This window comes from Sphaerodactylus townsendi, linkage group LG04 (genome assembly GCF_021028975.2).
Source record: "Sphaerodactylus townsendi isolate TG3544 linkage group LG04, MPM_Stown_v2.3, whole genome shotgun sequence".
In the NCBI taxonomy this organism is placed as follows: Eukaryota; Metazoa; Chordata; class Lepidosauria; order Squamata; family Sphaerodactylidae; genus Sphaerodactylus; species Sphaerodactylus townsendi.
In genome coordinates this window covers 10,575,843-10,601,792 of record NC_059428.1, presented here as the reverse complement: position 1 = coordinate 10,601,792, position 25,950 = coordinate 10,575,843, and the positions used below count along the sequence as shown (strand labels likewise).

General features: G+C 48.3%; 1 pseudogene; it reads left to right on the top strand.

Annotated features, from left to right (window-relative positions):
• Positions 1–6,712: 6,712 nt before the first annotated feature.
• LOC125431252 overlaps positions 6,713–25,950 on the top strand; it is a 353,021-nt pseudogene continuing 333,783 nt past the window's right edge.

The following is a 25,950-nucleotide window of genomic DNA, read 5'->3' as shown; positions in this document are numbered from 1 at the left end:
GAGCAGAACGCCGGCACAATGGATAACGGGGGGATTAGGATTACAATAGGCAGGTTGTTTAAATGGGTTATTCAGTTTTTGAAGGTGTGTCCCATCCCAGAATACTGCAGACACATAAAACAAATGTTAAGAAGTACACAAGGTTTGTGTACGTCTGTGTGGAGGGGGGAATAAGCCCATTGTAGATCTTAAATGATGGTCCATCGGCTAAAATGCAGTAAACTGGGTTTGCTACGGTCTTGCATTTTAAGGGAATCATAGAATCATAGGGTCATTCCGCACATGCAGAATAATGCACTTCCAAACTGCTTTCTGCCCTCAAGACTTCTTGTCACTCGGAATGGTGGGGCATTATAGAAACAAAAATTAACAAATTAGGCTATTCTTTGGATCATCTGGCCATGCTACCATCTAAAGAGACTTTCCAACTTCTGAAGAGAAGGCTGTTTGACCAGGAACATCAGATCCTACTCGAAAAGGCTTCCAGGACTTGTTCTCCTTTAGCCCTAGGTATCACCTACATTGGTAATAAGGGGGCTCAATACCTGCACCAGATAACCGTGCCCAGGCTCCGTAGAGCAATGATGTTGGCCCATTGCAATGCCCTTCCATCAGCCATATCAACAGGGAGATTCACTAAAACCCCTTACCGCCAAAGGCTATGCATATGCAACGGGAATTGTGTTGACTCTATAGACCACATTTTACTTTATTGTCCACTTTACACAGTACTCAGAGTCAAATACTTGTCACCTCTGCTACTCAAAAAAGAGTATGCATCTGACTTGCAAAACATTGCCTTTCTGTTGGACAGCCCCAGTAGTGATGCAAACGATGCAGTCACCAAATTTTTGGATTTGTATATAAAACAGCGCTTTAGGAGCAAATCCTGAACATCAGCCTTCTCTACCTGTACATTTATTTTAGTTTCCCTCTACTTGGTTAAGTGGATCTGTGTATACAATGTTGTTATGCCAATAAAGGTTCTTTGTTTGTTTTAAACTGCTTTCAGTGCTCTTTGAAGCTGTGCGGAATAGCAAAATCCACTTGCAAACAGTTGTGAAAGTGGTTTGAAAACGCATTATTTTGCCTGTGCGGAAGGGGCCATAGAGTTGGAAGGAGCCAGACAGGCCATCTAGTCTGGCTCAGTGCAGGGTCAACCTAAGCATCCCAGACAAGGATTCGCCAAACTTGTGACTGAAGACCGCCTGTGCGGGTGTGCTCACCATCTCACTAGGCAGTCGATTCTACTGCTGAACCATCTCAAGCCTTGCTTTAACCCTTATTCCTTGGACTACGAGCCTCTGCTTTGCATGTGGAAGGTCCCAGGTTCAATACCCAGCATCTCTAGTTAAAAATAGGACCAGGTAATCCTGAGATCCTGCAGAGCCGCTGCCAGCCTGAGTGGGCAGTATATCATCATCATCATCATCATCATCATCATCATCATCATCATCATCATCATCATCATCATCATCAACCTTTTATTGGCATGAGTTTAAAATACAACAGAGAGGTTGAGGAGAATCAAGTTAAAATAAGTAGGTTCAGACATTTCCAGCAGTTAAAACAATAAATAAATAAACAAACTAAAATCTGTGGCGAATCTGTTGTGCCAGGGCCAGGAATTTGGCAACGTCTAGGGATCTCTGAGGAGACTGATCACAAAGCAGATAGGAAGATTTGACCTTGTCTGATGAGTAGGCATAGTTCTCAGTATATGGGTCGATATCTTGTCTTCTAGATGAGGCACATAGCCTTCAGCAATCCTAGGAGGATGTGCTTTCGATTGTTCGATGGCTTTTGTGAGCAGGGACGCTAGTTTCTTTGTTGGGTGGCGTGGGATCTGGAGAAATCTGCCGCTCAGGACTGCTGAGGGTAGGGCGTTCAGACGGGCTAGCATTAAGGTACGTCGGAGGTACGGCAAAGATATATTGTAAAAATACCTTGGTAGCCCTTTACTGAAGGGGAGAAGGTAGGAGCCCTCCGGTAAAATGGAGTGGGCAGTACTTACTTTGACGAACCCAACTCCAATTCAGTATAAGGCGTTTTCATGTGTATTCAAGCCCTAAGCTGACCCGCCATGTGAACACGGCAGAGTGATTTATCCATCCATCCATAACAGGAAGCCAGTGGCGTAGCACCGGGGGGGAGGGGGGCAGGGGGGCACACCTTGTCAAGGCACCAAAGAGAACTGAGGCAGGTTCAGCAAACTAAATGGGATCGGGAGATCTTTCAGTAGATGGAAATCAAGCAAGACATAACTACATACAAATGTCAGTATTTGGCTCAGGCAATGGTTCTTAATCAAGCTTCATAAGTTTCTTCAGTTGCTTAGAAGTTATGGGAGGCTCTTTACTTTAAGATGGTTGAGCTCGATTGTTACTGGCTAATGGGTTCATGACGACTTTGGGTTCTAACAAGCTGGTACCTTTCCACGCATTACACATACAGCCTTGATACTGTATTGTCGAAGGCTTTGACGGCCAGAATCACTGGGGTGTTGTGGGGTTTCCGGGCTGTACGGCCGTGTTCCAGTAGCATTTTCTCCTGACGGTTCACCTGCATCTGTGGCTCACATCTTCAGTGACTCTTTCTACTGGGTCGCTTAGGTGAGCAGACCTCTTACCTGGGCTCTAGAGAGAGCAGCCATTTTGGACCCTGTGCTCACCCAGGAAGTTCACTCAGCCTTCCAGGTATATATACTCCACTTGCTTTACTACCATCAGATCCTCTGAAGTTGCCAGCCATAGATGCAGGCGAAATGTCAGGAGGAAATGCTACTGGAACACGACCACACAGCCTGGAAACCCCACAACACTCCAGCCTTGATACTGTTAGCCACCAACTTCATATAAATCTCCCTCCTGAGGTAATTTTAGCAGAACGCCAATAGGGCAGACTGGGAATCCACCTGTGTGTATAATTTCATTCTGACTGGATTAGGAATTCTTCTTCACCCAGAAGATGCATTCCCTTCTCTTTTATTTATGGTCTGCTGTGGAAAGTCTCACTACTATTCCACCTTCAGCCTCGACCACTAAATAAAACTCCTAGTTCTCCTGTCTGTGTACCGTCTGCTTTCACCACACACTGAACTCAGTATATTTCAAGACAGACCCACTCCCTGACTGAAATTCCTTCCCAGAGCAGATATTTAAAAGACTTCATATTAACTCACAGGAACCCAAATCCAAAAGCTCATAAAACTTTTTGCCTCAGAGAGATACCTCCTTTCTCCTTGAGTAAGCTGGTTGCTCCAACCATCAGAGTTCAGGTCAGCTTACCCAATCTTGGCACTTGCCCATTCCTAGGAAATCCTCCCCCCCCCCTCCGCCCCACTCTGTTGGGATAGCACCTTGTTCCACAGGCTGACTTGCATTTTTAAACCTCTATTTTTCTGTGAAGTCTGCCACAATGAGCCATCAGTGATCTGTCCCTACTGTCTGAATTTACCCATTTCCTGAAGTTACCTGAAGTGCAACCTTTTCAGTGCCAAGTCACGCTTTGACCTTCAAATCATCAAGTGCTGAGTCACCAAAATGTGAGCGTTCCAGTGATGTTATGTGCATGCGCGGTGCGCCTGGAATCGGCATGGATAGATCTGGCGAGGGCTGAATAATGAATTAGCTGCCGGCCGGTCAATAAGTACTTTCTATCGAGGATGTGTTCATCCCACCCTATTTCTGTGGCGTTCAGGTCACGCAGTATGTGGTTCACACTCCCACAGGTTCATAACAATTCAGTGAGATAGATTTCGTAAGACAGCGAATGTCCAACCAAAGGTCGCCCAGCAAGCTTCCTCCGAATCCATCCATAAGTGTATCCATGATGCAAAAATGGGGCACTTGATTTCTGCATAGCCAGCTTCTATACATCCTGGAATATAGAATCATAGAGTTGGAAGCGACCCCAAGGGCCATCAAGTCCAGCCCCCTGCGATGCAGGAATACACCATCAAAGAACTCCTGACCAGTGGCGTAGTGCCAACGGGATAGGGGGAGGCGCAATGCTCATTTGGCGGGGGTGTGGCAGGGGTGCAGGTTGCACACATACCCTCAGCGCAGTTCCCCCTTGCTCTGCCCCTGCTCCTGACAGATGGCCATCCAGCCTCCCTTTAAAAACTTCCAAAGGAGACTCCACCACACTCCAAGGGAGTGCATTCCACTGTCGAACAGCCCTTACTGGCAGGAAGTTTTTCCTGATGTTTAGTGGAATCTCCTTTCCTTCACCTTGAACCCATGACTCCTGGTCCTAGTCTCTGGAGCATCAGGAAACAAGCTTGCTCCCTCACCAACATGACATCACTTCAAATATCTAAACATGGCTATCATGTCACTTCTCAACCTTCTCTTCTCCAGACCAAACATCCCCAGCTCCCTAAGTCTCTCCTCGTAGGGCGTGGATTCCAGACCTTTGACCATTTTGGCTGCTCTCCTCTGGACCTGTTCCAGCTTGTCAATATCCCTTCTTGAATTGCGGTGCTCAGAACTGTACGCAATATTCCAGGTGAGGTCCAACCAGTGCACAATACAGAGGTACAATTACATCCCTCGATGTATATAGATACCCTTTATGCAAACAGGAGCTTGAATGTATAGGGTTTATAGCATCACAAGAAGAAATGAATATCTGAAACAAGGACCTCCAACCAGTGGTAGGATCCAAAAATTTTAGTAGCAGGTTCCCATGGTGGTGGGATTCAAACTGTGGCGTAGCGCCAATGGGGCTGGGCGGGGCATGACGGGGGCATGGCCGGGCATTCTGGGGCGGGGCATTCTTGGGCAGGGCTGGTGGCAAGGATGCAGCTGCTGCACCAGTCCTTGGGCGGGAAACGAATGCACGCAGGCGCAGGCTGCCACGCACCCCGGTGCACCTCCTGCTAGACTGCTTCAAGTTCTGCGCACTACTGCTGAGAGGAGGGGCATAACTAAGGCAAAAATCACGTGGCAAAATCACCAATTAGTAACCCCCTCTTGGCACACACAAATAATGAGTAACCTACTCTCAGGAACCTGTGAGAACCTGCTGGATCCCACCTCTGGCTCCAACCTGTGACTTGGTGGCACTTACAGCTACCAGCATATCTGACTTTTCTTCCATGGAAACCAAGGCATGGCGTTCCCAGGTAGTCTTCTCTCCAGACACTGACCACACCTGGCCTTCCATTGCTAGGTGGCATTATCACATGGCTTCCAACCCTGCGCTGGTGTTGTTTACAGTTGTGCAAAAAGGCCTTGCCTTATACCAGCCTGCTGCTTGGCTGTGTGCCGTACTGGATGCCTTGCTGATTTTCTTTGGCCCCATAAAATGATTCTGCAGATTTTTTTTTAAAGGCAACATATTGATTCTTTAATATGCAGCCGCAAAATGAATATACAGCAGCAGGAATTCAAATCCTCCCTTACGATAATCTCAACATCTGGCCGCCTTTTATCCTTTTGCTCGTTTAAGCATAATCCGAGGAGAGACGTGGAACTCCACAAAGACTCCGTTCGGCACAACTACTCACCCCACCTAGTTTACACCATAATTTACAGAAGAAGAAGAGTTTGGATTTATATCCCCCCTTTCTCTCCTGTAGGAGACTCAAAGGGGCTCACAATCTCCTTGCCCTCCCCCCTCACAACAAACACCCTGTGTGGTGGGTGGGGCTGAGAGAGCTCCGAGAAGCTGTGACTAGCCCAAGGTCACCCAGCTGGCGTGTGTGGGAGTGCACAGGCTAATCTGAATTCCCCAGATAAGCCTCCACAGCTCAGGCGGCAGAGCTGGGAATCCAACAGGGTATTTTCGCCCTCAGAGTATGCCCCCCCTCCCCAATTATGACCAGAAGGAAAAGATAGACTGGTCGAAGGGGGGTGGCATGAGTGATATTTTAAAGATCCAATGTTTAATTTTTAGACAGATGCCAGAATTCAAGATGGGGTTGCCAGTTCTGGGTTAGGAAATTCCTGGGGGTTTGGGGGTGGAGCTTGTAGAGGGCGGGGTTTAGGGAAAGGAGGGGCCCCAATAGGCCACAATGCATTACAGTTTGCCCTCTGGAAACTGACAACTGTTCTTGGCTGTCTGGACTTCAGTTGTCATTCCAGGAGATATCCAGGTGATTGGCATCCCCGAGGGGCTGGGAAACGCTTCCTCGACCCCTCGTAATTCTAGTGTCTGGAAATGCTCCCCAGCACCTCCTAACTCAGAGAAATGCACTCTGCACATACTCAGCGGGCATTGCTCTCCGCATTGGCCCAGGTAGCACCCTCTGCTTGCAAAAACAGAGCATGGTGGTTTAGTCAACCTGAGCAGAGTTTCTCAAAACCTCTGCAGTTAATGACAGTCCAGTAGGCAGCAAGCGGTCAGAAAGCGAAGAGAGAAGAGAAAGTGGGAAATAAGTACTGCGAGTAAATAAAAATTGTACAGCGAAAAATAAAAATAAGTACTGCGAAAAATAAAAATTGCAAACAAAACAAAACAGGGTGGGGGGGAGAGGAGGAAAGGCCCCCTTTCCTTTGCAAATCTGTCCAGACGATTTCTCCAGCCTGCAACGGGACCAGGTGGGAAGCAGGGAAGAGGGGGAATAGAAAGCGATGTTAGGAATACCGGTGGGCGGGTAGGCGGGCGGACGGGAGGGAGCCGGCTGGGGGCGGCATCATCACCTGGTCTGCTCCGCCGCCCGCCCCTCCCTCTCCCCGCGCCCCCTCCCGCTCGTGTGGATGGTGCAGACCAGCTCCCATTCATGCACCCGGGCCCTGCGTGCACGTGTGAGCGGGGCTGCGCGTGCAGAGGAGGCGCGCGCGGGTCTCTCCGGCTCCTTCCGATGCGTGCATTTATAAGCCAGGCAGGGACCGGCGCGGAAGGGCGGACGAGCGAGCGGCGAGGACGCCTTTTTTTTTGGCTTGCAGCTGCCTTCTTTCCCTTCGACATCGCCTTCTCCTTCTTCGCCTTCCTTCTTTTTTGCAACGAGCCCGGAGAGAGAAGCTGCAAAGCGGAGCAGGCAGAGAAGGGTGGCTTCCCTTGCAACACACATATATATATTTGGGGAGGGGAGGCGGGGGGCGCCTTGGTATGGCTGGTCGTCTCGCCTGGCTTTTTAGGATGAGCCTCCTCCACTCGCCTTAGTTTCGCCCCCTTCGTCGGGATCGAGCTCGCGGACCTGGCGATCTCTGCAGACGCGGTAAGCCCGGAGAACCATCATAATACAAGAGCGTTTTACGCTTCCCCCCCCCCCCCCCCATCTTTCGCCCCCTCCCTGGCTTTCCCTCTCCGGCGCCGTCCCCCTTCCCTTGCCCTCCCCGGATCCAGGGTTTCAGGAGATCTGGCCAGATCTCTCGCGATCTCCTCCCCCCAACCCCAAAGCTCCGGTCGTCTCCTGCTGCAATACAGCGGAGAGGGAGAACCAACTCGCCTCGGCCACCCGGGCGCATGCATTTTGCTGTGCAATGCCGTGCAAAGGCAGGGGAAGGCGATCCTCCATTAGAGGGGCTTGTGCAACGGCTTGGATCGCTGCCGTGTTGCCCCCCCCTCCCCGTTCACCCCCCCCTCCCTTAGCAAAGCCTCCCCTTTGGTTAAAATAACCCCGGGCTTCTGGGGTTCGACTGCAACGCTGGTCCATTGGAGCGAGCAGGCGATGCAAGCCCGCTGGATCTCTAGGGTGGCAAGGAGGGGTGGGGTGGGATTGGGAGGGGGGGGGGTGCATGCACGCACGCCTTCCGTGCACCGCCAGGCTGTAGCCCAGACCCCCGGGTTGTGTGTGCGTGAGTGTGTGTGTGTGTGTGTGTTGCAAAAAAGCGATCCCTCCCCAGCCTTCAGGGTTGCAAGAGAAGCGAGTCCTTGCAAAGAGCTGAGGAATAGATGGAGTGGAATAGACAAGGGAGGAGAGAGGCATTTGGCCTCTGGATCAATAAAGTGAAATCACAACCCCTGGCTGAACATCACAAGAATTGGGGTGGGGGGTGGGGGGTGGGGGGGGAGAGAGAAGCACCCGAGGGCCCTGCTCCACCCCGACCCTCCTCCCGTGGTGACCTCCTTGCATCTGATGGATCTGTCTCTCTTGCCTTTTGGTTGGTTGTTTTGCATGTCGGTTTGCATTTGGTGGGCTCGCAGCTGGGCTGGGAAGACCCATTGAGCAGAGTGGCACTTACCTCCGAGGAAATCTCACCTGGGGGGCATTGTCACTTTTTTGGGAAAAGCGGCGGCTTGGATTTGTGTGTGGTGCGTGTGTAGTTTCCCCCCCCCCCCCAGGACCACAGTGTTGTGTAGTTCTGACCATCTTCCCTTTCCTCTCTTTCAAAGGCGCCCATCCACTAGCCTCTGTTTGCATGTCAGATTTCAAAGTGAACTTCACCCAAGTTGTTTTTGTTGCCCTGTTTCGTCCTGCAACTGTTGGGGATCGGCTGGGCTGGATCGGCTGGATTCAAAGGATCCTTCGCGGCTGGGATCGCTTCCCGTTCGCTGCGCCCAGAAACACTGTCCTTTTTCCTTGCCGTGATGTTTGAAATCGCCCGTTGGCATGTCGCGACCATTTCGCTCCGGATGGGCTGAGCTAGCCTGATACACACTTGCCTGCGTGTAGGACAGTTTCCATCCAGTGGCTAAAAGTGAGATATTTTGCTGGGGGGAAAAAATTCATTTTGGGTGATTTCAAAAGAAACCCTCATTTGAATGGTGATTTTTTTTTTCCAAAGCGATATTCAAGGATGAAGGTGCAACAATAACTTTGGGATACGACGTGACGGGTGGCGATGACAAACCTGAACGAAAGTTGTGTGTGTAGTTTGCACATTCAGATCACTTCTGACGCCAGGCTGTGTATATTGTTGTGGAACAAAGGCGGTTAAACCGGACCCAAGTTGTGTCTTTAATTCCTCTCCCCACCCCATGTAGTTTACTTTTGAGAGGAATGAGACTGTCAGAGGATGACAGACGTGTCACCAAAAAGGTGCCCTCCGGCTAATCTGCTATGTGCTCTTACCACGTTAGGCACAAACACAGATGGAGTTGTGACATGTGTGAGACTTGGAGTCATATGAAGACCGTAATGGGGCCCGGAAACTGTACTGAATCAAGGAAAAAATTCCCAGCCACGTTAGAATAGGTTGGCTCCTTGGGGCAACATTGGGAGTGGGGAATCTGGGCAATTCATTTGTCTCCGTTGAATTTGCTCCGTTGGCCTTTCCAGACCCGGACCCCCGTTCCCCCCTACCCCAATCTTTTTAGCCTACAGTTACTTAGCAGCCTTTGAGGACGAAACAGGCATGCTCCAGGTAGCCACATTTCTTTCTCTGCGTGCCAGGCAGAACTTGAGGGAAAGGGGGGAAGGATTTCTACCCACACCCCAGCCTTTCAGCGTGGCAAAGGCTGAGAGCGGGAAACGGTGGGGCGGCCTCAGTTTTTCCAAAGTCCCCCCCACAAACCTGATTTCTCTCCCCACCTTTTGGTTGCTTTGTGCTTGGTTGCAAATGCACACAAACACACCAATTGCCAGCCTCTGGATCATTTCTCTGTGGCTCAGACTGTTTGGGGCCGTTCAGATTTCCTGCTGCCACAGTTCCCCTCCCTTTGGGGGGGGGGGAAAAGCAGCAGGAGACCCCCCCATCTCCCCCCCCCACCCCTCCACCTTGAATTCTGTTTAGCAGCACCGGCAGATAAGGTGAGCTGAGATTGGGAGGGCGTTTGCTTGAGGCAATTTGCACTGCTTACCGGTTCCAGAGGCATGTCCAATACTTGGCTGGGCTTGCGTTTCCTTGAGAAAGGAACAGCATACCTGCCGTGTGTGTGTGTGTGTGTGTGTGTGTGCATGTGCGCGCGCTGTTGTGTGTGTTTCCGTGTGTATTTTTTTGCTTCCCAACCTGTTTCCCCTAAAAGTCACGCAAACCGGAGAATCGCCGAGAACGCCCTCTGCTTCTTCAAGGGCTATTTAAGGATACCTTTTTCTTTGACGAGAAAGCGTGTTTTATTTCTCTCAGACGTCCAAATCTGGAGACTGCAGACTCTGTTTCTAATTGTTTGGAAGAAGGGGGAAAATGGGTCTTAAAAATGCACTGATAGCTGGTGTGACCGGTACAGATTCTGTGTTTATGGATGTTGGAGGCGGATGTGTTTAAAAGGGGAATTTAACTCGCCTGCCTGTAATGCTAGTCTGTTCTTTTTGGCTTGGGAAGAGAATTTGTGGTTGTAACCGGGGAGGACTCCTATATCTATGGGCTGTTTTAACAGGCTGGTTGGGGCCTGCGCTGTCTCCCAGGGTGTCTAATGGGAGCGGGGCCATTCCTCTGCCAGCATGCCCCGCGTTTCAATTAAAACATTTCTGCTCTTTATTTATTTTTAACCTGGTGTCTGGTGCATTCCTTCCACCCCTCCCCAGTTCCAGTAGCGTGACAATACGCCGCCGCGGTTCCGCTGTAAAATAAGCGGCACGATGCTTAGATAAAAACATATAGTCTATTCCCTCTGCTCTTTTTTTCTCAGGGGAGAAAAAAATCAGATCCGGTTTTGTTCAAGTTTCTGCTCCGGCGGTTCGTTTTCTGACAGAATCACACCCTCATGACCGGAGCGGGGCTGAGATCTTATGTAACTTGATGTTCCCAGATCTAACACGGCAAATACTACTGTCAGGAAAAACGAGGAAGGGTATTTGGCTCGATAGAACGGCGGATGACATGAGTGGTTTCCTATTAAGGATTTCAAATCAATGTCGCCTTAAATCCTTAATCCAAAGATGCTTGGTCGGCATCAATCAAAACGAGAGAGCTCCCTCGCCTTTCTCCTCCTGCCTCCCCCTCCACGAGCACTCTCGACGGAGGTCTCTCACGCATCCACAGATATTGGGAGCTTCCAAAGCTTGAACTGGGAACCTTGTGGGTTGAGGCTAGACCAGGAAGAAGAAGAAGAAGAGTTTGGATTTATATCCCCCCTTTTTCTCCTGTAGGAGACTCAAAGGGGCTTACAATCTCCTTGTCCTTCACCCCTCACAACAAACACCCTGTGAGGTGGGTGGGGCTGAGAGAGCTCCGAGAAGCTGTGACTAGCCCAAGGTCACCCAGCTGGCGTGTGTGGGAGTGCACAGGCTAATCTGAATTCCTCAGATAAGCCTCCACAACTCAAACGGCAGAGCTGGGAATCAAACCCGGCTCCTCCAGATCAGAGTGCGCCTGCTCTTAGCCACTACTCCACTGCGGTTTCAGTTGGGACTTTGCGTGTGCCCTCATCCAGTTTGGAAGGGGACAGAGACGGACATTTTACACTGGTCTTTGCAATCTTCTGTGTCGGCTTGGTACAAAGGCAAGAAATCTGGACTTTAGTACTTGCGTGGATGGCCCAGCCAGCCTGGTATAGGCCCAGCCTCCAAACCCAAGACATCACAGCGTTTGAAGCCCCTTGGGTTAGAATCCCCCCCTGCGAAATGTAGATTAAAGTGCAGCTTGGCCTTAACCACAAAGGACAGCTTACCTGGGTTTAAAGCCACGGGTTCCACAGGTGGATATGAGCGTGGGCTGACCCTGACAACTACAAGCAACTAACCGGGGCTTGAAGCCGCCAGTTCCACCTGTAGGTTTGAGTATAGCCTGGCCTACGCACTACAGACAACTGACTAAATTAGAGAATTAATATTCTGAATTGGATACCGTTGCTTGGAAATTGTGGGTAGTTGAGCGGATGTGCTAGTTGGCAGAGCGTTGGACAGGAACTATGGTTCTCAACCTTTTTTCACTTCCATACCCTTTGGCAACCCATTTCCCTAAAATTGTACCCCCGTATTAGCAAACACATTATGTAATTCTTTTGCGTACCCACAAACGTTTTGGTGCATACCCCTTGGGGTATGTGTACCACTGGGCTAGGAGACATTGGTGGCCCATCCCAACTCAGAGAAACAAATGTTCTGATAAGCAATGCTGCTGTAGAAATAATTGAAAATTGGATGCACGGAAAAGCAATCTGGGGAGATTTTAATCCTGGCAAAGGGGCTATAATTTCAGATGTGTCTATCCCTCCTGGTGGATATATTTTTAATCGCCCTAAGGAGCTTGGGGGAGTGTATACAGATCTCCAGCGATTTCTCTACCCAGTGTTGGCAACCCTATGCAAGTGAGAGAGACTTGGTCTCCAAGAAGAAATCTAGTATTTTCTGTAGGGTTCCGTCCCAACCAAAGGTAGAAATCAATCACTAGTTAATCCATAAAAGCATCCATTTGCGGAAGTGGCAAGGCTTATTCTATCAGGTCATTATGAGTAGCCAGAGGAAAATAATATTTGTACCTAACTTGACAGGATGGAAGCAGCCATATGCCTTCCTTTGAGCCCCAACTATGCATTTTCTGGACTCTGAAGGGAATGTGAGGTCCCCAAAGCCAGGGCTTTTTCTGTGGTAGCCCCTGGCCAGTGGAACTCTTTCTCCAGTGCTGTCTGTCTGTCGGCTAGTTTGGGAGGCATCTTCATTCCAGCCGGTTTCATTTTTGGCGAGTTACAGATTGTTCTCCTCATGAGTTTTGGCTCTTCCTTGTGCTGTGAAGGTTGGTTCTGAGGCAGAGGACTCAGTCACAGGTATTTTTAACCACTGTCTGTGGAGGTTTTAATTGTGTGGATTTTTATTTTTTTATTGCTTATCAGTGAGCCTGTGTTTTTTCTTAGTTGAACCCAGTGGGCTTTACTTTGGCCTTTCTGGCAGTGTGAGAAGTTGGACTTTTTCCTGTTGTTCTGTCAGTTTTGTGGGGTAGCCTTCCTGAGGTAGAGTGCTAGACCGTTTTCTTGTTTTTAGATAGAGGGGAACATGGGACACTTCTCCCTCTGGCCAGTTATGCACAAGGTGTTTGCTGCGTGGTGGAGCAAGATTTCTTGTATGGATGTATTTCCTCTAGCCCCACTTTCACTTTTCACTCTCTCCACAGCAAACAAATATACCTACAGCACGGTTTTAATTTTGCTTTACTGCCCGAGTGGGACAGATTTTCCAGTGGGCATGTTGTCTTGTTGCTGTTTTGTGGTTTGTACGCTCTATTACTCCCCTCGCCCATTTCCAACCATTAAAGACAATCAGTGTTTGGGCAAAGTGGACAGATGCCATATTCAAAACATTTCTCTAATCGTTTGCCTTTTAAAATGTTGATCTATTGATTTACAGATATTGATCTGTGGATATATTGATAGATCACTCTGTTGATAAGATTAACGATAAAAATTAAAGATTATATTAATTAAAGCACGCATGCGTGATAAAGATTATATTAATTAAAGCACGCATGCGCGATAAAGCAAATAGCCATCTGATGGGTAATGCCTGCCTCTCTGCAAATATGCCCTGAAACAGCCAATTTTCTTTGAAGTTGCAGGAACCTCACCATACGTAATCTATCTTTGTCTGTTCGTCTGCTTCTTTCTCTTTCTCCTTTTCAGTTTTTGGTGGGGGCATCATTTTTATCTAATAGTGGGTCTGTGGATAAACCAGGGATCTCCAACATGGTGGGCACCACGATATCTGTCCGCACCTTTCTGGTGCCTCCAAAGTAGGCCGAGCCAAGTGTGGATTTTCTGGTTGAGCGCTAGATACCAGATTGGTTGTGAAGATTCAAAGGGCCTATTGTTACATAGAGTTTCTGCCTTAGGAGTTCCTATCGACGTTATGCATAACCTTGCTCTACGGTGCTTTTGCAGTCAGCTGTTCCTCTTTAGTTAGCCATTTTGTGGTTGGCTCCATCTCCCACGGCAGCCATTTTGTGGTTGTGCCAACTGACCTGGTCCAAAGCTGCCCATGCGTTTTGAAGGGCTAGGCAGACAAACACACATAAGGGCACGGCACCAACCCCCGCAGTGGTTGGGTTCTGCAAACCATGAAAAAACCCAGGTTTGCTGACAAATCTGACTTTCTGACTAAAGACTGAGCTGTGGAAGAAGCTCCCCCATCCAAGAAACTGACCTACGTTGTCTGCACAGACATTGAGAAAAGGGAACTGGTAAAAATTTGGTGTCATTTTGGGGTGTCGCAGAAACTGGAGGAGGATGAGACAGCACTCTGGTGCTGGGGGTGGGTGGCAGAGGGGAGCGGAATCAAAATGGACTTAGTAGAGTGTAGCTCTGTAGGACTGCCCTGTTGCTCACGTTTCTTCCGAGCTGCGAGAAAAGTGTTTTGGACAACAGAGCGTAATGAGGGAAGATAGGTTCGGTAGAAGCTTTCGTTCCATTAACGTACACCCATCTTTTGATGTGAAAAAAGTCAGGCTATATAAAACCCTTTATATGCAAACAAAGCAGATGTCTGAATAAATACGTGTGGCTACCCCATCATCTCTAATTTGACTTTTATGTGTTACATTAACCATACCCGCAGGGTTGTTTTATTTGTTTGTCTTTTACAAAAACACCTCAAATTAGAGAAAAAGGGTTGAGAAAAAAAAAGATTATATTTTTGCCTCTCGTGTTGTTCAGACCCACACAAGGTTTGTTGGAGGCAGCTTGCAAATTCTTTCATTGCAAAAATAAAAATGCAGTTAGGTTAAAAACAATACCAAAAGAGCAGATAGGTAGAATATTTCTCTTTATGTAGAAGGAGGAGGAGGAGTTTGGATTTATATCCCCCCTTTCTCTCCTGCAGGAGACTCAAAGGGGCTGACAATCTCCTTGCCCTTCCCCCCTCACAACAAACACCCTGTGAGGTGGGTGGGGCTGAGAGAGCTCCGAGAAGCTAGAACTAGAACCAGGGGGCATTCATTGAAAATGCTGGGGGGAAGAATTAGGACTAATAAAAGGAAACACTTCTTCACGCAACGTGTGATTGGTGTTTGGAATATGCTGCCACAGGAGGTGGTGATGGCCACTAACCTGGATAGCTTTAAAAGGGGCTTGGACAGATTTATGGAGGAGAAGTCGATTTATGGCTACCAATCTTGATCCTCTTTGATCTGAGATTGCAAATGCCTTAACAGACCAGGTGATCGGGAGCAACAGCCGCAGAAGGCCATTGCTTTCACATCCTACATGTGAGCTCCCAAAGGCACCTGGTGGGCCACTGCGAGTAGCAGAGAGCTGGACTAGATGGACTTTGGTCCGATCCAGCTGGCTTGTTCTAAAAAAAGAAAAAAGCTGTGACTAGCCCAAGGTCACCCAGCTGGCGTGTGTGGGAGTGTACAGGCTAATTTGAATTCCCTAGATAAGCCTCCACAGCTCAGGCGGCAGAGCTGGGAATCAAACCCGGTTCCTCCAGATTAGCTACACGAGCTCTCAACCTACTACGCCAATATCTTTTTAAAAGTACTAGTGGGCCCGACCACGTGTTGCTGTGGCTGAGTCTGGTGAAGTGGAAAAGAAAGAAAAGGGGAAGCGAACGGTTTGAACATGTGTCATTGCACAATGATTGGAGGGGAGGGGCAAGGGGCCCATCGCTCCCCTCCTTCCCTCCAGTTCCCTTGCATGGCAACCCGGCCGGTCCCTCCCTAACGTTCCCCTTCCTCCGCTAGGGTGGGTGGGCTATGTGCAGATGGCCTGTCCCATCCCTTTCACTCCATAAGGCAGTGGTTTTCAAGGAAGGCATGGTTGTTTCCCTTGTATCAGAGGGTGTTGCTTTGACGGCCAACAGATGGCGCTGTTGCGGAACAGAACTGTGGTTCCAACTGTCACAGGTGTGGCATGTACACAATAACCGGCACAGTTGTGACATGTACACAACAGGAGGTGTGGAAACAGTATGCGACGTTGTGTGAAAATTTCAAAGCAATTGGTCCAGTAGTTTGGGAGATTACCTGTCAGCAGAAAAACGCACTGATAGATTTTTATATATATAAGATACTAGCGTGGCCCGGCCACGCGTTGCTGTGGCTTATTGTGGTGAAATGGGAAAGGAACAGTAGACTCTTTTAAAAATATCCTTTGGGGAGTTTTCAGATACAAAACAGAACCAAAATACTGGGGTGAGAAGGAAGGTTTTTGCCGGTCCACAAAAGATTCTCAGATTTGGTCACACGCCCTCCCCCCCCCCCCCCCCCCGAAACCTTTCCACATTGAGTGGAGGGGGCCAAGATACCAGAAGAAAAGCATCTTCCCATAGATTTGCATGTGCTGTGTATATGTGTGTAACAGCTTTCATAACGTTTTTGCATATTTTTAAATAATATTTTGTATATTGTGTTTTATATAATAGTACATGGCTTTTTTTTAACCTGACAAATGTTTTCTGTTTTTTTTAAAAATATATTTGTAGTACTGTAGGATTTTGAGCACTGCAATACAGCAATGTATGAGAAAAAAAAGTAATTACGGCTGCAAGCGCCATCATTCCTTGCACGGTTAGATCCAGTTCCAGGATTTTGGCATCCCTGATCAACAGGTTCATCAAGCTGTGGTGCCTTCCCCTCCCAATTCGTGGAATATATAAATTGTGGGCGGGCTTAGAGGTGATGGTGGAAAGTCACTGGTGAATTCTGGCGACCTCATAGGCAGGCAATGGCAAACCTGTTCTTCTCTTGCCTTGGAAGCCCTACGGCAGGGGTCTTCAAACTATGGCCCTCCAGATGTTCATGGACTACAATTCCCATCAGCCCCTGCCAGCATGGCCAAGTGGTAGGACTCATGGGAATTGTAGTCTATGAACATCTGGAGGCCATAGTTTGAGGATCCCTGCCCTACGGCATAGGTGTCAAACTCGTGGCCCTCCAGATGTTATGGACTACAGTTCCCATCATCCCCTGCCAGCGTCATGCAAGTCGATGAAGGTTCTCTGGAAATGGGGACAACGAAGAAGGCCCTGTCTCTGGCTGCTCCCTGCCTTACATGATAAACAAGGGTTTCAGTTGCTGACCTTAACTGGGAAGCATGTTCATATAGGAGAAGTAATCTTTCCTTGGATGCATCATGTTGGTTAGATCCTCCTTCAGAAAATGGCTCAGCTGACATCTGAGTTACTGGCCCGACATGAATCTTTCTGTCTTACCTTAACCACAGTTTCTCATCTGGGCCATCATTGTTTTGGAAATTCAGTGACCTTATTTTGTATTTTATTTATATTTTATTGGACTTAGAGCTCTGGGCTCAGAGCTCACACATAATTGTGAGCTCACACGTAATTGATGCAATATCTAAAATAAGTCGAGACCAGAATTTAATAGCAGTAATAGAAGGATAAAAGTTGGATTTATATCCCCCCTTTCTCTCCTGTAAGGAGACTCCAGGGGGGTTGCAATCTCCTTTCCCTTCCCCCCTCCAAACAACGAACACCCTGTGAGGTGGTTGGGGCCGAAAGAGCTCCAAAGAACTGTGACTAGCCCAAGGCCACCCAGCTGGCATGTGTTGGAGCTCGCAAGTTAATCTGGTTCACCAGTTAAGCATCCACAGCTCAAGTGGCCGAGCGGGGAATCAAACCTGGTTCTCCAGATTAGAGTGCGCCTGCTCTTGACCACTATATCACGCTAGGTATCAATAATAAACATTAAAGTATGGGATAGCACAGATCAGCAGAAAAAGAGAGAGCTAAGTAAGTGACATGGTGTAGACAGGGAACAGTAGGAGGGAGTGGCTATATCTTTGTGATTTCCTCTGTTGCTTGGGTCAGAAGAGTATCCCAGAGGTAAGATCTTCAAGTGGTCGTGACCCGCTGTTCCCAGTCTTATCAGGAAGCCCCAAAAGACATCATGGTTAAGGGCACAGAACGCCATCGACAGGTCCTTGGAGAATCAGCAGGGTCACACGGCTCCATATGACCCCTGTTGAAGAAAAAGAAGAGTTTGGATTTATACGCCACTTTTCTCAACTGCAAGGAGTCTCAAAGCGGCTTACCAACTTCTTCTGTTCCCCTGCCCACATTGGACAACATGTGAAGTGGGTGGAGCTGAGAGAGTTCGGAGAGAACTGTGACTTGCCCAAGGTCGCCCAGCGGGCTTCATGTGCAGGAATAGAGAAGCCAACCCGACTCATCGGATTAGAGTCCGCCGCTCGTGGAGAGTCAAACCCGGTTCTTCACGTTAAGACCCCCACTCTTAACTACGACAAGGTCGTTTTTCATTTAAGCGAATTAAATTTATATCCTGCCCTCTGCAACTGAAGCCGGGTGCAGGATGGCTCACAACACCTCAAAACAATTTTACTAATACACAGCATGACCAGTTACTAGCATGACCGAGATTTATTTATTTATTTTATTTTATTTATAGTTAAACTTATAGACCGCCCTCCCCCGAAGGGCTCAGGGCGGTTTACAACAACAACAAAACAAATAATACGGCGGCACATAAGTACCGGTGCAATTTAAAAACATAATATTTGAATCATAATACAAAATTTCAAAGTATCAAACAGATGGTGGCTAATGGCTAAAACTCCTCTAAGAGTGGGACAGCAGGGTCCCAGCTGTGAAAAGAAGGGGAACAGGGAGGGGGGAGGGGGCATGTTGCAGGCGCGTAGCTGCAATGGGGACATCCGGGGGTGGATTGTCCTGGGCAGCGCCATTGCAGTCGCGCGGGGCAGCGGGGCTGGGGGCATGTTGGGGGCAGGGGGGCACGCACGGGCAGTTCATGCCCTGGGCACAGTTCCCCCTCCCTTGTTCACTGCCAAGATGCTTTCCATCCCATTATCATCGTTTCAGAGGGCAGCCATGTTGGTTTGCAGCAGAGCAGCTAGATTTGACTCCGCAAGCGCCTTACGGGCCAACAAGATTATCGGGGCATAAGCTTTTGAAAGTCAGAGCTCCCGCCCGTATCTGGGCTCGAATCTGACTATTCCATTATCAGCCTCCTTTCCTGGCTCGCCGTCTGCGCGGTGAAAGTTCGTTTGTTAGGAAAAAAGCAGGCCTGGGTTAAGTGGTATGCAAAGCACAGCGGATGTGTTTTAAATGTGCCTGATCTCTCAGAGGGAAAAAGCAGTGTTCGAAATTGCCTATCGCTGATTAAATCTCCGTGGGATGGAAATGTTCAAATCAACATCGGTTCAGATTTAATGCCTGATTGCGAAGCGGCTCTGTTCCTTGGTTCTATTCGTCCCAGATAGCTTCCCCTCCAAAAAAGGCTAAAATATTTTGCTTCATCTTTTGGCTGACAGATTGGCGTCTCTGGGCTTTTTGACAGAACGGCATGGCCCGCTTGTCTTTGAATTGGGTTTTCATAGATCCCTGACCGGCCTGTTTTCAGAAGGGACGAGCTTTTAATGAAATCTTTTCTATAAATATATGTGCATTTCCACTGTGTCGCAAACTGGGGGGGGGGGAGGGAGGGAAATGGAACGAAATGCGATCTTAGCATAATCTCTTTAATGCAGGAGAGAAGGATCGGTGGTCTGTTACCTTGGTAGTGTGTTCGTACAAGCAAAACCATTTAAAAAGGGGGGAAAACGGAGGGGGGCGGGGTGAGAGCTGTAAGCTTTACATTCCTGCACGCCATTCTGAAATTTCTGTGATGATAAGCGAAATGGTTTTCTTTTGAAAGGCGGCGCTTTTGCCGGATCTCTTGCGTTGCTGTCGACAGTGTTTTAAGAAAACAAGAAATGCGGTATCACAAGTGGGATTGGTGTAGGACGGGTTTTTGTTTGTTCTGCTGTGAGGCAGGGTGGTGGTTTTTCAAAAAAGATAAGTTGACTCATCGGGTAAATTTAATCTTCGTCTCAATGGGCCTTGCTTGAAAAAAATGTCCCCTGTTGCAATGGAATTCACGCACCGTGTGTCAATGGGGATGGCGTATGGAAAATGGCCCACAGGATCTTTTTCTCCCATAATGTTTGGGACGAGGGTCCTCAACCTTGTTGAGCCAACGGGCACCTTTGGAATTTGACGCAATATAGTAGGTGCAGCATCAAAATGGCTGCCCGAAAGGGCGGGGCCAGCCCCAACTGGATTGCCACAGCTTAATTTCCCACCAGGGGTAGGAGAGCCAATGGTTGTTGTGGTTAAGAGCAGGTGGATTCTTATCTGGAGAACCGAGTTTGATTCCCCACTCCTCCACCTGAGTGGCAGAGGCTTATTTGACCACTCCCAGGATTTGATCACTGGGGTGTGATGCCAGACGCCCTTTATTATCATTAATTATTAACTATTTGTTGATGGATGCTGCTGCTATAGTTTTAAGGTTTTGTATTTTAACTGGGGTTATTCGATTTGTTTTATTATGTTTGTTGTTGTTTGCTGTACACCGCCCTGAGCCCTTCGGGGGTAGGGCGGTTTATCAAATCGAATTAATAACAACAACAACAACAACAACAACAACAACAACAACTATTATTATTATTATTATTATTATTATTATTATTATTATTATTATTATTATTATTATTATTATTATTATTATCTGGTGAACCAGATGTGTTTCAGTACTCCTACATTCTTGCTGGGTGACCTTGGGCTAGTCACAGTTCTTCAGAACTCTCTCAGCCCCACCTACCTCACAAGGTTTCTGTTGTGGGGAGAGGAAGGGAAAGGCACTTGTAAGCCACCTTGAGTCTCCTTACAGGAGAGAAAGGTGGGGTACACATTTAAACTCCTCCTCCTCCTCCTCCTCCTCCTCCTCCTCCTCCTCCTCCTCCTCCTTCTTCTTCTTCTTCTTCTTCTTCTTCTTCTTCTTCTTCACCACCACACAGTGTCTATCCAAAAATCTGCATGGCCAATCAGATCTCCAATAATCAACCAAAAGCCTTCCCGGATACCTGGCCCCACCCACTTCCTAAAAACACTCAGCAGGTGGCAGGAAAGATGTTGGTGGACACCGTGGCACATACAGGTCCCATGCTGGGGACCCCTCCTTTGGGGCTATTCTTGGCTCAGCTCTGGAAACCCCAGCTGGTCCAGAATAGAGCAGCGAGTATCTTTACGGGGACCCCGCGGCAGGCACATATACAACCTGTACTCTACCGGCTGTGCTGGTTCCAGGTGGAGTACCAGGTGGAGTACCAGATCAGATTCAAGGTCCTTGTACTAGCAGACAAAGCCCTAAATGGTCTGGGATCCGCACACCTGGTATTTTCCCTGAGGAGTGCTTCGATCGGCAAATGATAATCTTGCTGGCGGTCCCTGGCCCGAAGGACGTTTGGTTGACCTCAACCAGGGCTAGGGCTTTTTTGGCCCTGGCTCCAATCTGGTGGGATGTTCTACCGTTCTGCAGAGTCCGGAAGACACAGCTGTTCCACCAGGCGTACGGTGGAGGCAGCTACGATACCATCTGGCCTCCCGCTCGGTTCTTATTTTCTCCGTTAGTTCCCACCGAGTCTGCCAGCAATCCTCGCAGGTATTAGGTTGTGTTATCACCATCTCGATGCAGCTAACCGTGGTAATTTGTTAGAATGCTTTAATGTTTTAATTGTTTTACGTTGTCCCGTGAAGTGCCGTGAGCTTCCCCTTTCAGCATATTTAATCTAATAATAAATAGATAGATAGATAGGTAGGTAGGTAGGTAGGTAGGTAGGTAGGTAGGTAGGTAGGTAGATAGATAGATAGATAGATAGATAGATAGATAGATAGATAGATAGATAGATAGATAGATAGATAGATAGATAGATAGATAGATAGATAGATAGATAGATAGGTAGATAGGTAGATAGGTAGATAGATAAAGCGGCTACTAGACTCTTCTACATCTTTTCCTGTGCGCCAGGCTCAGTTCTTTTCGCCATGGAAGTTTGCTGAGTGACCTTGGGCCAGGCATATACCCTTTAGCCTGACCTACCTTGCTGGATTGTTGTGAGGAAAAAAACAGAGGAGAGGAGAAAAAGAGGAGGAAGAAGAGTTTGGATTTATATCCCCCTTTCTCTCCTGCAGGAGACTCAAAGGGGCTGACAATCTCCTTGCCCTTCCCCCCTCACAACAAACACCCTGTGAGGTAGGCGGGGCTGAGAGAGCTCCGAAGAACTGTGACTAGCCCAAGGTCACCCAGCTGGCATGTGTGGGAGTGTACAGGCTAGTCTGAATTCCCCAGATAAGCCTCCACAGCTCAGGCGGCAGAGCTGGGAATCAAACCCGGTTCCTCCAGATTAGATACACGAGCTCTTAACCTCCCACACTACTGCTGCTCCAGTGAGGTCCGCGTTCTGGAAAAAGGCAGTTGAGGTCCGTGTTGTGGAAAAAGGCAGGCTGCGAATTACATAAGATACACAAATAAATGAATGTCCCAGACTTTGTTGCGAAAATAAAATCAAGAGGAGAGGAACTGCGTACTGTTTTGAGCTCCGTGGAGAAAGGTGGAACCCAAATGTACGTGACTGAGGCCCCTTCCGCACGTGCAGAATAATGCGCTTCCAATCCACTTTCACAATTGTTTGCAAGTGGATTTTGCTGTTCCGCACAGTAAAATCCAGCTGCAAAGTGCATTGAAAGTGGAGAAATTTTTCTCTCCTTCTCACAATACTAGAACCAGGGGGCATGCATTGAAAATGCTGGGGGGAAGAATTAGGACTAATCAAAGGAAACACTTCTTCACGCAACGTGTGATTGGTGTTTGGAATATGCTGCCCCAGGAGGTGGTGATGGCCACTAACCTGGATAGCTTTACAAAGGGGCTTGGACAGATTTATGGAGGGAGAAGCTCGATCCTATGGCTGCACCAATCTTGATCTTCGCTTGAGTCTCAGATTGCAAATGCCTCAACAGACCAGGTGCTCAGGAGCAGCAGCCGCAGAAGGCCACTGCTTTCACCTCCTGCAGGTGAGCTCCCAAAGGCACCTGGTGGGCCACTGCGAGTAGCAGAGTGCTGGACTAGATGGACTCTGGTCTGATCCAGCAGGCTAGTTCTTATGTTCTTAAGGCCATTGCTTTCACATCCTGCACGTGAGCTCCCAAAGGCACCTGGTGGGCCACTGCAAGTAGCAGAGTGCTGGACTAGATGGACTCTGGTCTGATCCAGCAGGCTCGTTATTATGTTCTTGTGATTGAAAGTGCATTATTCTGCACGTGCGGAAGGGGCCAAAAATAAGCAGACGCTTCTGAACGACTTCTGGGAATCATCTCGGTTCACAGCGGTGCTGTTAACAATTGGACACTAATAGATGTGATTCAGCAGGCGGTTCGTATGGCCGAGGTAGGCGGCTTGAAATCTTGAGTGAAAGCTATCAGTTGGCCTAGCCTGTACTGATCTAGACTCCTCCGTGGGCCAACGTTCTAACGGCTGCCATTAAGGCAATTTCCATCTGTCAGGCATATGTACCGGTTGAACACGTGACACGGTTTCCCACAGTAACTTTAGCAAACATGCACCGTAGTTATGCAGCGAGCTGTCTCGGTTTTTTTTGTACCCGCCTCAGATCAAGAAGGGAAAACATCTGGGGAGGGGTGGGATAATTCCCCGATGACCTCAATTTGATCAGAAGCATTAGACTGAAAATTCCGACGGTTCCTTTTTCGAAATGTGTCATAAGGCTGTTTGCGATTACTGTTCCCTAACACCGGTTGAAAAGATCTTATCAGAAAGACAATTAAATTAATCTTGCGGGTTTTTAATCGACCATGCAGATTTTTTTCCGGCTCAACCTGGGCATTTCTTTGCTCAGGACAAAAGAGTTGCACAGTTGCCGATAGATTGTTTGGAACGCCTCTCGTACCTGTTTGCATTGATCGATCCACTGTAGCCAAGAAAATTCAGTTCATAATGTCCTATAGCAGTGATGGCGGACCTTTTCGAGACCCAAATTGCAACCCAAAACTCACTTATTTATCGCAAAGTGCCAACATGGCAGTTTAACATGAATAATGAGGTTTTACTTGGGTGCTGTGTGGTTTCCGGGCTGTATGGCCGTGTTCTAGCAGCATTCTTTCCTGACGTTTCACCTGCATCTGTGGCTGGCATCTCCAGAGGATCTTGGGCATAGGCGGGGCTGGTAGTTGTATACAATGAGGTTTTGGTTTAGAAAAAACGGTTGGCTCCGAGGCGTGCATTACTCGGGAGTAAGCTTGGTGGTAGTCGGTGGCTTTGCTTTAAAGCAACCGTGCATCTCTTCCAACATGTGAATCACGACCCTAGGAGGGTTTACTCAGAAGCAAGCCCCGTTGCCAGCAACTGAGCTTACTCCCAGGTAAAGGATTGTGCTTTAGTTCTTTGCATGAACATCAGTGGGGTTTAACAGCGCTTAACAGGTTTACCTACACTGCTTCCCCAAAACTAGGTCTTAGGTTTAATGCTAATAATCGAGCCCAGTGGCCCAGACCAGCCTAGATGTGGTGGTGGGGGGGGGCTCTGTTTGCGCCTGCCCACAGAGAGGGTTCTGAGTGCCACCTCTGGCACCCGTGCCGTAGGTTCGCCACCACTGTCCTATAGACATAACTAGCCAAGGCAAATGTCAGCGTTGAAGCTCTTTCTCCATATTCATAAATAGGGGCCTGATGACTGAAAATGCCCGATAACTCTGTTTAGAACGGCCCTGCGCTGCTTCTAACCCTTTCCCCCGATTGCAAAAACGCTAGCAGTTACGAACACCGTCTTCAAAGCCGTCCTTGGGCTGGGTTTTGCTTCCCCATGGTCATGTGTCAACAAAAATATCCTGAGTAACCGTTGCAAAAATTGGCACGTACTCTGCGCCGGCTGGCCTTGCATCATATTCCTCTGAATATTTCATGAAGGCCTTTCTAAATGTGTTCCACCCTCCCAGGCTATGTGTTTGGGGGCATGCGCATTTTAAAAAAAACTTTGCAGTCAGTGAGGTTAATTTTGAACTGTTAGCAGCTCGAACTCAGGAACTGGAAATTCCAGATTTCGACTCTCCGGCAGGTGCTGTCTGACGCTCCAACCACCCTCCTCCTTCGCCGACTGGAGAAGCCAGAGGAGACAGTGGGAAAGGAGCCGTTTAAGAAGGCTGCAGAGAGATTCTCGCCTCTCCATAGGCGTGGAAGAATATGTTAGGGCAGGGGTCTGCAACCTACGGCTCTCCAGATGTTAATGAACTACAATTCCCATCAGCCCCTGCCAGCATGGCCAACTGGCCATGCTGACAGGGGCTGATGAGAAGTGTAGTTCATTAACATCTGGAGAGCCGCAGGTTGCAGACCTCTGTGTTAGGGTGTTGTGGGTTTTCCAGGTTGTATGGCCGTGGTCCAGTGGTATTTTCTTCGGATGTTTTCCCTGCATCTAAGAACATAAGAATAAGCCGGCTGGATCAGACCAGAGTCCATCTAGTCCAGCTGTCTGCTACTCGCAGTGGCCCACCAGGTGCCTTTGGGAGCTCACATGTAGGATGTGAAAGCAATGGCCTTCTGCGGCTGTTGCTCCCGAACACCTGGTCTGTTAAGGCCTTTGCAATCTCAGATCAAAGAGGATCAAGATCTGTGGCTGGCATCTTCAGAGGAACTGATGGTAGTAAAGCAAGTGGAGTATATATACCTGTGGAATGTCCAGCGTGGGAGAAGGAACCATTTGCATTGGTTAAAAGTGTTAAGGGTGCAGTTTGCAAGCGTAATTTGCACGTGTTAAGTAGAATCCACACATTTAAGTAGAATCCACACACAAAATCAATTAGTGAGGGCATCTGCATAGCAGTTGCCTGGCGTTTTAATCCATTTAATTGTTTCCTGCGGAGAGACATCCTGTGTCTGGGTGGTGTTCACTAACCATTGCCGTGATTCTAGTGTTTTTAAGTACTGGTGGCCAAATTTTGTTCATTTTCCTAGTTTCTTTCTTTCTGTTGAAATTGTCCATGTGCTTGTGGATTTCAGTGGCTTCTCTTTGTAGTCTGACGAAAGCCTTTGACAGTAAGAAGAATATGTTGTCTGCATCACCTGATTTTGGAAAGGCCTTCCCATCGGCCGCTTTGGATGTCAGCAAATCTTCAGAACATTCCTCAGGATAATGTATTGTCGAAGGCTTTCACAGCCGGAATCACTGGGGTGCTGCGTGGTTTCCGGGCTGTATGGCCGTGTTCTAGCAGCATTCTCTCCTGACGTTTCGGCCGCATCTGTGGCTGGCATCTTCAGAGGATCTGATAGTAGGAATGGAAAGCAAGTGGAGTATATATACTGTGAGGTCAAAAGGTGAGGCCCTCTGAATAGAGTAGCCTGGTATGTGAGTCACAAAGAAG